At 35.2% G+C, this 11,423-nt stretch overlaps 1 long non-coding RNA gene across 1 annotated transcript; it reads left to right on the forward strand.

Moving 5' to 3' along the window:
• The first annotated feature begins 1,768 nt into the window (after positions 1-1,768).
• Positions 1,769-8,290, forward strand: LOC131029805 (uncharacterized). The gene is made up of 2 exons (XR_009102827.2): positions 1,769-2,005; positions 7,894-8,290. It is a non-coding gene; the product is annotated as an uncharacterized LOC131029805 (long non-coding RNA).
• The last annotated feature ends 3,133 nt before the right edge of the window (positions 8,291-11,423 follow it).

An 11,423-nucleotide genomic window follows, 5' to 3' on the forward strand; every position in this document is an offset into this window, starting at 1 on the left:
TGGAGTATCATTTCCTGAGAGAGAAAGTCCAAAGTAAAGATGTGTCACTGGAGCATGTATCTACTAAAGAACAACTAGTAGATATCTTTACTAAACCTCTACCTAAGGCTACATTTGAGTATCTTAGAGGTAAGTTAGGGGTTGTACCCCTACATGTTCAATTAAGTAGGCATGGAAGACATCAATCCCAGAGCCTATTGAAAATCTTGAAGAAAGATTGGTGAAGAATGGAGCTACTCCACAGGGGGAGCAACTAGTTGCAGATCGGTTGTAATGCCCCTCTTTGACCTGGTTGGTGCGGTACCTGTGATAGGTTCGTCGAGGCCCTTGAAGGATGTTCAAGATTTCGATTAGGACATTAGCAATTATGGGGACTCACATTATCTATTGGTTGCACGGATGATGGCGCAGAGTTTCCCCTTGAGCAAATCCTCGTTCCATTTTCGACAGACTTGATTGGAATTCCCATTTTTGTATGATGGATATGATTAGACATGTATGATGTTTAGATTGATTATGGGTTCTCACATTTCTCAGATGATGATGCTGGATGACAAACGTTACATGATTTTGTGATATTTGATTTTCTAGACTTTGCTCATGAGTAGTTATGATTTTATATGATTTTGATTTGCTATGTGAATTATGATATGTGAATGATGCATAGATGGTTAGCAATAGTTTCTTGTTATCATGTACTTGATAGAATTTATGGATTATGCTTTATTATGAAATAGATTTACTAACTCCAATTTGATTTACTTATCATGCAACGCTTCATGAGTTGTGTGTGTGTCTTCTATATGGATGTTGTTTGACTATCTGTGTCGGGGAAATCATCGTCACATCACTCATTGCGAGCGGGATGTGACGTTGTGAAATCCCTCCACTTGTCTATTATGTATGGATATATGTATATGTATATATATGCACATGTATCATTTGTGGTTGCAAGTTTGCAGGTATTAAGGCATTTATTCCTCCCGGGCAACTGGGTGTGAGCTCCCCTGGCTTGATAGGTGCGAGCATGCCTCTTCCCAATGGCAATATGTGGTCAGAGATGTCATTAGCTCCTACTCACACACTAGGTTTGGTTGGCCGCTAGCATTGTCCTCGGTCTTGGCAAGTTTCGCCATTTTGTCATGTCGTCTCGGTATGAGTATGTTGTATGGTGAATCGTGCATTCATTTTTGTTTACTCGGATTTCCTTAATAATGTCGCTTTAAATTATTTAATAATGTTATTTTAAGTTATTTAATAATGTCTACCTTGATTTATTTAATATCGGGTATTTTGATTTACTAATATTCGATATTTGTATAATCCTTGATTACCTTGTTATTTGTGCTTTGAGTTTAATTTAATGTTATTTTGAATTATTGTGATTTAGCAATTTTTTTTATTGTGGCAACTAATAACTATTTGAATTATTTCGCCCAAGTACTTACTTGATTTTGGCGATAATTAATATATTTAAAATAATAAAGTAATAAGGGTGAATAGTGGATAATTCCCTCTTTTATATTTGTTCTTATATTTATTTTTATATCTTCTCCTATATTCGTTTTTATATTATTTAATGGTTTCATGTTATATTACGTCTCCAATTTGAAATAATGAAAAAATAAGCTCATATATGTTTTATGGTTTTATTTTTTTTAGATGAATTCCCTTGAAATGATATTGGGGAAAAACAATTTAAGTAATAAGAATAATAATAAAATACGAGATGAGGAATATTTTATTAATAAAGTTAGGGCATCTTATTTTGGGAAAAATAATAGTGTTCCCGTGAATGCATTGTGGACAAATCCTCCTTCCTCAACGTGGTGAAAAATTCTCTACACTTTCCCTTGAATTTTCTTTCTTGCCATAGAAGAGTTTTGGGTTTTATGGATTGGAATTGGTTGGAAGATTCGAATCAGAGAAGATTGGTTGTGGTTGTGCTGGAGATGAGGAAAAAAAAGGATTGTTTCAGATCTTTCCTCCATCACATAGGATTAAGGTAGGTCTCTTCTATTTCCTTTGTTCAATTTCATTTATGTGTTGCCATTTCATTGTTTGGGTAAAATGAATTTGTTGTTTGATTTTGCTTTGGATAATGGGGTTTTGGTTTAAGAGAAGAATCTGAAAATTGAGGGTTTTCTTTTTATCTATTGTTGTAAAAATGTGAACTTCTTGCTGGCTGTGGGATGCAACCGTGGATTGTATTTCCTTCTTTGAATCTGAATCTAATTAGTTCACTAAACAAATCTGTTTACTCCCCTTTTAATTTACATGGCAAATGTATTGTGTGCACCCCCTGTTAGGATGCTGGACTGCTTTATCATTTTATTGTCTACGTGGGAAATTTGATTTAGTTTGAATGTTATTTATTCTGTTTTTTTTTTTAAGAAATATATAAATTTGTTTTGCTGCTGTTATTATAATAACCCACGTTATGGGGGTAGTGTTGAGCACAATTTATGACACTTCAATCTGATATATATATAATTGACGATTTTTAATTTGCAACAAGTTTGTGTTCATTCGTATAAACATAGTGTTGTAAAAATAAAACCCAACAACCTGTGAAATGGCATTTTATGATGATTCCACCTTATAGCGAAACTATTGTCTTTCCGGTGAAAATTAGGAAAAACTCACCCAGAATTTAACCAAGTCCTTTTTTGGCATGTAACATAGTGTAATTAGTTTTAGTTTACTGTAGTTAGCACGAGAGAGAGAGATAAACCTTTTCGGAATCAATAATGATCTTTGCTGCCCCATATTAGATGGTTGGGCAGCGAAACCACACCAAAGAATTGTATGAACTTTGCTTGCGAGGTATAGAATTTGGTTTTCTTTTGATTTCTGTTGTATGCAACATGTTTTATCATGCATGTAGATGAGTTTTCAACTTGAAATGATTGTTTAAATTTATTTATTTATTTTGTCTCAGCTAGATATTAGAATACTTGTATTGAGTCAAATAGAGTCCAGCCCGTGAGTTTCAATGCGGGCTAAGAGCGATGTACTCGCTGCCCCATATAGTCATTTATTTCAGCGTTAGTCACATGTCAAGAGTTGGTTATTTTAATTCTAGAGGTCATTTAAACTGTTGTCATAATTTGATTAAGTTGCTTTTCAATTGGTTCTTTTATGGTTGTGTGGATTTTGTTTCTTGCATGCCCTCATGATGGTTCATGCCATGAGGTTGTTTTCGCTCACTACTGCTTCTTGGACAACGAGTGTGGAGACACTGCTGCATTGTTTAGTTTTGTTGCAGCAGTCTTATACTTGGATTTTCACTCTTTGTTCAAGAAGCTCATTGTATACTTGTAATGTCAAATTGCTTGAATATGTGATTGTGAGTGGTTATGTACGACATACCATTTATGTCAGTTTTCTTTATCTTTGTAAAGCCTCTTGCATTTTTATTATGGATCCATGTCAAGGGAGTGGGCTCCTTTATGTTACTAGTGGTCATGAGAGATGGGCTATCACGAGGTTCCTTGTAAGGATGCATGAAGTCCAGACCTCGTGGGCATAAGGGAGTTTTCCGTTTTATAATTAAGTGATAAGTAAATAATGAATGGGTATGGGTAGTTAGATAATATAAAAAGATAATAGCTTATCAGTGCCCCATGACTCAGACCTAGGGAGGATATTTTAGGCTAAGCACGAGAAGACCGTGGAGATGGTAAGTCAATCTCCTTTGGTATCTCTCCCAAGGTCGAGATGGCTTCGCATGCCCATAGGCTTGTGCCCGTTTTTTTTTTTTTTCTGGCATGCGATGTCACTCCCTTGAGCATGTTAGTCCCTTGTGCTATTTTCATGATTTGCTTTATGTTACCAAACTTTGGAGTTTAATGTTCTTTGTGTTGTTTGGAATCATATTGAGTATGTGATGTGTTGAAGTTAGTCCTTGGGTCGAGCATCAACCCGACTTCATGTGTGAGTTGGGACCTAGTGACATCTCCCAGCTCGGGGGGTGGTTCCTTGTAGGTTCCACATTTGGTTGGGTGGTTGGAGCTTTTTTCCATTGGGGTTTTTCCCTCTTGCTGGTGTTTTTCTTTGTGCGTGGTCTTGGAGCTTTCTTCTTGTGCAAACTTGAACCTTTGGAGAATATTTTTGTATCATATCATCTCATAGTTGAGAACCTGTCATTATGAGGTAGATTAGGAATATTGTAAAAGTGAGAAGTTCTCACATTTGTACTTATTGTAACAACAACAATATTGTAATCATGAGTTTATGTATTAGTTTGGACTTCCCACGGAAGTGTTGTAATCCTATATCATGTAAGTTGAAAGAAATAGTTGAAGACTCTTGTAATGATAATTAGTATTTGCAGCATAGAAGTTATTGATATAGTACATGTAACTTGTTGAATCCAATATGTTCACTTATGAGTAGTTTAGTTGTCGTTTAATATTTCATTATTCTATGATTATGTTTAGTTGAATTTCATTAGCTTATTCATTTATGTAAGCTACTATGTTAAAATAAATGACGCAAAATGTGACTATGGCAATGAATGGAAATGCTTAACTGATTACATCATGATACACTTGATGCATGAATGAAACTAAAGCTAGACAAATGGATGCATTACATGTATACAATGCAACTAAGAACATACATACCTTATGTGACACTATAACTTGATTAATGGCATAAAACTAAGACCTTGCTGAAATGACCAAAATTGGCCATAAGAGTGTACCCATGATAATGAAGTCCATAGTTCAATGGAAACCAAATCAACCTAAGGCTGAAATCCAAAATTAAATGAATTAGCTTGGCATATTTAGTGTTTTAAATGAGAATGCACATGGTAATATAGCTTCTGCAATAAAATTAATAAGGTTTAGTGGTTGTCCTTGATTATATAGCTACATTAGTATGATTGCATGCATGTAATAATAAATTAGTGTTGTAGGATAACTTGTTAGTGCTGTATTAATGAGCGGGAAGCAATATAGAGGTTGTCTTTTATTTATAGTAGCTCATATTTTTATCATGGTAGTGTATGGCATAAAGTTCTAGGGTGCATTTGTTATGTTTTAGATCATGATTGGATGCACAAAAGTCTAGTTTTGTCATTAATATTTGAGATGGAGGCAATTGTTCATAAGTACCATGCTCACATATATGCCATGTTCATGTTCATGTGGGAGATGGGTTAGTAAGCATTGTGCTTTAAGGGGGTTTTCAACATATAGGGTGCATTATGTATGTAGTTGTACAACTAATTTTAGTAATGCAATGGCTAATGGAAGGGTGCTCTGGTTGCATAGTGTGTCTCATGTGGAGTAGTGGTGTTTTAAGTATCATAGTTAGTTGTATGCACTAAAAGTGTTAGAGGGAAGTAGCGATAGAATGTTTCATATGAAAATACATTGAATAGTTGCATATGTGTTTGATGGCTATGGACATGGTGAGGTCAATCATCTAGATGCATAGAGGTGCTTGATAGGTCATTACTTCATGGTGGCAATTATAAAGTGATAATCGTAACATATTTGACATTAAGATTAGTAGTGGAACCAATGCCCTGGGGAGACAATGGTAACTTGTAAACACTAATTTGCTTGTGTCAAGAGCATAGTATGCCAATTTCTAAGTAAGTGATTAACTTAAGTCAAAAATATTGAACCAATTCTCTAAATCAATGCATTAACCAATCAAATGTAGACCACATTAGTAAACAAAAAAATAATTATTCCACTCTTTTAGGAAATTTGTTGTAAATTTCCCTAGGGTTTATTGGTGGCGTTACATCGGTGAAGCATGAAACATAATGGTTTACCTTCACTTTGGCATTGTTGTCAAAGGGGGAGAAGAACTGTATATGATTGATAGCCAGTTACCAGCTGAAGATATGAAGATACAGTTGAAGGACAAAATGTAAACCAAGATTCCTATACCTGTGTATATGCTTTACTCTCATTCATGACAATCAATCTGTATTGATATTTGTATTGCCATCAATGCCAAAGGGGGAGAATGTTGGCATTGCATGAAGATTGTATTGGAGAATTATAGTGTTGTCATTGATGTCAATAGTAACCGGTAATGAAGATGTATTGCAACCGGTAATGATGCAGTAAGGCAACCGATAGTATTATTGAAGTAGAGAGATCATCTGGTAACCCTAACCGATGGAGCTTGGAGAATCAGTTGTGATGTGTTACCACCAACCAACACTATGGCGGTAATTTGTGTCATGTTAAGGAAGATTGTCTAGATTCACCGAACCTAGGAAATTGTGTCAAGGGTCAGGAGTTAACATGAAATCTAATGTCTATAAAAAGACATTGTGACGAGTTATTTTTATATACGTGATGCAAGTTATGTTATGAGTTAGAGTTGATGCGATTTGTTGAAGGAGTTGCAGAGTATGTCGGTGATGTAGTAATGAGTGAACAGAAAGGGATCTAAACAAGCAAAATGTGCTTTTCCTAGATCATACCACCTGTTGTTTTCTAATCACTACAACAGTTTAACCAGGTAGGCTTTAACAGGCTTGTTGTAGAAATCCTCTAAAAAGGTGATTTATTAACTTGGATCTAGATCCTCCACTGAGGTTACCTCTAATAGGGTATTACCTTTAACAGGGTATTGTAGTCAATCCCTTAATCGAGTGGTCCTTAACCGAATCTGTCAAAGAGATACTGAACCTTACATGATTACAAACAAATTCTTGAAGAGAACATGAAATTCACTTCTCATGCTTGTACAATACCCCGAGTGGCCGTAATCTATATCCAAATGAGACTCTTGTATCACCGTATTATAAACTAGTTAGTACCTCGTTGTTTACAATATCAACTTCTCAAGTTTCTACAATACAAATACTCCTTTAACTCTTGTTTTACAAACCAATAAGTAGTTGAGAATATAACCAAATAAAATCATGAATTAATTTATTTATTTTTGATCGATGAGGATAAATATATTGATATTATGATTACCAGAAGTAGAAGCAAAAGAAAAAGGAGTCGTGAGCAATGAAAACAAAAGAAACACATATATACACTTTGCCATGTATGGAAAGGCAATTAATGTTAGTGTATTGCGTGAGAAAAATATTACTAAATACTTAAAAGATTACTAAATACTTATTCAAGTTGGGACACCAACAACTCTCCTTCATGTGTTCCACCCAATTTTGTCTATTAATTTTATCAACGATCGATTCAAAGATTCTTTTGGAATACTTAAATATACCATGATACCATATGCGATAATATCTAATGTGATTATAGATCATGCGAGAAATACCTAGTGAATCTCCTTTTGGGTGGTGGCCCTGCCTATGTGGCATTGGTTACTTATTTGACAAGATGCCTTAAAATAATGTGGCCCCGCAACTTACAATGTGGAAGAAAAAAATAGTAAGTGGATGAACAAGTGAGACCTAAATATGAATGACTATCCTAGCACTAAAGAGGAGATAAAAAAGTGGGTATTAGAAAACTTCAAGAATGTCACGTGGACAAAACAATTAGACAGAAAAATAAAAATAAAAAACATATTATATTAAAGAGTTTAACTATACTTGGGATCATGATGAAAAAGTTTATATATGATCAATGATCAACAGAAAGGCCAAAATTTTAATTGCTTAGTTGAGGACTCGATCTCATCATTTTGTTGGCTACATGTTGGATTTGGTTAAGTGTTGCCATTGATGTCAACACTATATCCCGGTTGGAGACTATCCCGGTTAGTCATGGTGATCTTTTTGGATGCTTATTCTGATGGTTATATGCTTGCTATATTATGGTGGCTTCATGGTTTGGCTATCACTTTTGGTATTTTTGGTTACCGATTGGTTAATGCCTTTACTGACTTCTAGCGTTCCCTGTTAGCTTTACCAATATGTTGTTTTGGTGACTTGGTCAGTGGATTTTGGGTCCGGCTTATGGAATCGGTTTCTTTCATGATGTTGGTGCTTCTTGATCATATCCCAAACATTTGCTGACTTTGCATTGGATGGTGTTCTATTATGGTGGTCCTATTTGGATCCAGTTAACTTTCACTGAGGGTTTCTACCAACAAGTGAAGCGCGTTGGATTTTGGTCTTAGCGGAATCCCTGACGGATATAATTGTTTGGTTACTTGATTTAGGTCCATACTATGCAATGCAAATCATAATATTTGTCTGATGGTATGATGCGATGTAATTTTTTTAATTATGGCTTAAGGTTTTAGCCGACCTTGTCAATAAGGTTGATGTTTTGTATTTATAGGTGAATTGTTCATGTAATTCAGATATACATGTGATATCGATGGTTGGTTATGTTTGCATTATCAGAGAAGGATTAAGTGTGAATAAATTCATATCATTCAAGTGAAGGATGGAAAGGTTTTGTATTGTTGAGCAGACATCAGTGCTTAATCAGAACTATATCAGGCATTAGTAGATGCTACTTTCACAATTCATTGTTTTCTGGATTGTAGTTTGATGATTTTGTAAGTCAGTGAGACTTCCCTTTGTGATGAGCAGTGCCCTCTAGTTTGTTGGCCTTCCTGCATGTGTAGACCCCATTTTAATTATTCACAATACTACTAGAGAGTATTCATCTGATTGTGGGTAGGGTTTCCCACCGTGGTTTTTCCCTTTCCGGGTTTTCCATGTCAAAATATTGGTGTTATGTGTGTTGTGCTTTCATACTATATTCTTCATTGGGTTGTGCTTCAGTTTAAGGTTTATAATTGAATTCATTACTGTTATTGTTAGTAAACTGATTCACCCCCCCTCTCATTTTACTGTCGATATCTATGCATTCCAATAATTGGTATCAAAGTGAGGTCCTCTCTGCAGAAGCTTAACTACTTGAGGAGATCCGATGGCAACTGCATCTAGTTCTGCATTCAATCCTTACCGGAAGGAGAGTGCCAGATTTGATGGTACAAATTACAATATATGGAAAGAGAAAATGAAGATTCATCTCTGATGTCTTGGAGTTGAACTTTGGGAGATAGTGGAGAAAGTGTATATACCTCATGATCCTAATTCTGGAACACCCACACCTGCTGATAAACAAAAGAGAGTTGAAAATGATGTAAGAGCAAAATAAGCATTGTTGAGCGCCCTATCTGATGAAAAGATATTGAATGTCATAGAGTTGGACAATGCTAAGTTGATCTGGACAAAGCTTGAAATTCTTTATGAAGGTGACCAGGCTATGAAGATTGCTAAACTTGAAGGTTTCCGGGTAAGATATGAAACTTTAAACATGGAAGAAGATGAGAAGATAAGTTATTTTATGGATAGAGTCAATGAGATTGTCATGGGTATCAAATTTTGTGGCGGATCTATTAGTGAGGATGAGATAGTGTCAAAAGTTCTAAGAGTTCTACCTCTGGCTTACAAGATGAAGGCTATTGCTATTAATGAATTTTGAACAATGTCAAGTACCCCTGTGACTAGAGATACACTACTTGGGAAATTGACTGCTTTTGAACTTGAAGAACTTGGAGATCAAAGTGTTGCTAAAAGTAAGACTACATTTAGAGCATTTGCATCCAGTAAACAAAAGATAGATTGGAAAGAGATGTATGCTAAGGATATGGAGGAAATTGAGAAAGAAGAAAGAGAGCTTGAAGAGCTGGAAGCCCCGATTGCTAGAAGAATTCCTAAATGACCATCTCGAAGTAAGTATGAAGGAAAATTCCCTTTTAAATGTTTTTCATGCAATAAGATTGGTCATTTTGCATCTATATGTCCTGAAAGAGCTACCAGGAATCATAAAAGATTTATGAGAAATTATAAGCCTAATCATGAATATCAGAGAAAACCTACATTCAGAAGGAATAAGGATAAATCATGTTATTATGCTGGTGATGATGATGGTATTTCTGATGATGATGATGATGAACCTGTGAGTGGATCTAGTAATGGTGCCTCATCCGACAAAGATTGGGTCTTTATTGCTATCAAGGATGATTCTCCGGAATCTGTCATTGAACCAACACATACTGAGGAAAAGGCCTTGGATGATAAAATTGAAGAAAAGGATGAATGGGTTATAGACAATGGATGCTCACATCACATGACTGGTGACAAAAGAAAGTTCTTATCATTGCAAGAGTTTGATGGTGGATTGATCATATTTGGAGACAACAAGACATGTAGGATCAAAGGAAAAGGAACGATATCATTGGATGGTAAGACTAATATTGATAATGTTTATTATGTTGAAGGATTAAAGTATAATATTTTAAGTGTAGGTAAGATGGTGGATAGAGGATTTCATTTGCTTTTCAAGGATGGAAAATGCAAGATCATTAATAAATCTGGATTGGAGATTGCTTCCGGAACTCATACTAATGGTAATATATTTCATTTGAACTCCGGTGAGAAGGCTTGCTTGATTGCTCAGATTGATGAAAGTTGGTTATGGCATAAGAGGATGTGTCATGTTAATTTTGATTGCATAGTAAAGATCAGTTCAATATCGGTTGTCAGAGAATTGCCCAAGATTGTTAAACCTCATAATCTAGTATGTAGAGAATGTCAAATGGGTAAGCAAGTTAGAACTTCCTTCAAAAGTGTACATGATAAATCTTACAAAATTGTTGATCTTATTCATACTGATTTGTGTGCACCGACAAGGACTAAAAGTTTTCAAGATGATAGATATTTTGTTACTTATTGATGACTATTCTAGAATGATGTGGGTGACATTTTTGAAAGAGAAATTTGAAGCTTTTGATAAATTCAAATTCTTTAAGGCTATGGTTGAGATTGAGACATGATTGAAGATAAAGTGTTTAAGATTATATCATGGCAGTGAGTTTACATCTGGTGAGTTCAACAACTTTTGTGAAAGGAATGGTATTAGGAGACAATTTTTTGCACCTAGGACCCCACAACAGAACGGATTGGTGGAAAGAAAGAACATAACAATTTTGGATGCTACAAGGACTATGATGACTGAAGCTAAATTACCTGATATCTATTGGAGAGAGGCTGTCAATACCGATGTATAAACTTTCAACAAAGTACACATTAAAGGCAATACCGATAAGACTTCTTATGAATTATGGTCTGGTCATACTCCTACTGTCAGATATTTCAGAATTTTTGGAAGCAAATGCTACATTAGAAGAGATGATGCATTAGGAAAGTTTGATCCTAGAAGTGATGAAGGAATATTTTTGGGTTATTCTACTAAGAGCAAAGCATATAGATGTTATAACAAAAGATTGAATAGGATATTGGAAATAATAAATGTCAAGGTGGATGAGCATCATAGTAATCAGATAAGAACATATGATTATGGACCGGAAGATGAATTTATCAGACCTGAACCGGTAATGCAAGAATCAGTTCAGAACAGTGAACCTGTGACACTGGTAGCATCAGGAAATTCAACAGTGAGAGAGGAACAACAAAATGAGCCAGCAAATCAAGAAAATTCAAAGAC

Source organism: Cryptomeria japonica, chromosome 9 (assembly GCF_030272615.1).
Source record: "Cryptomeria japonica chromosome 9, Sugi_1.0, whole genome shotgun sequence".
Lineage (NCBI taxonomy): Eukaryota > Viridiplantae > Streptophyta > Pinopsida > Cupressales > Cupressaceae > Cryptomeria > Cryptomeria japonica.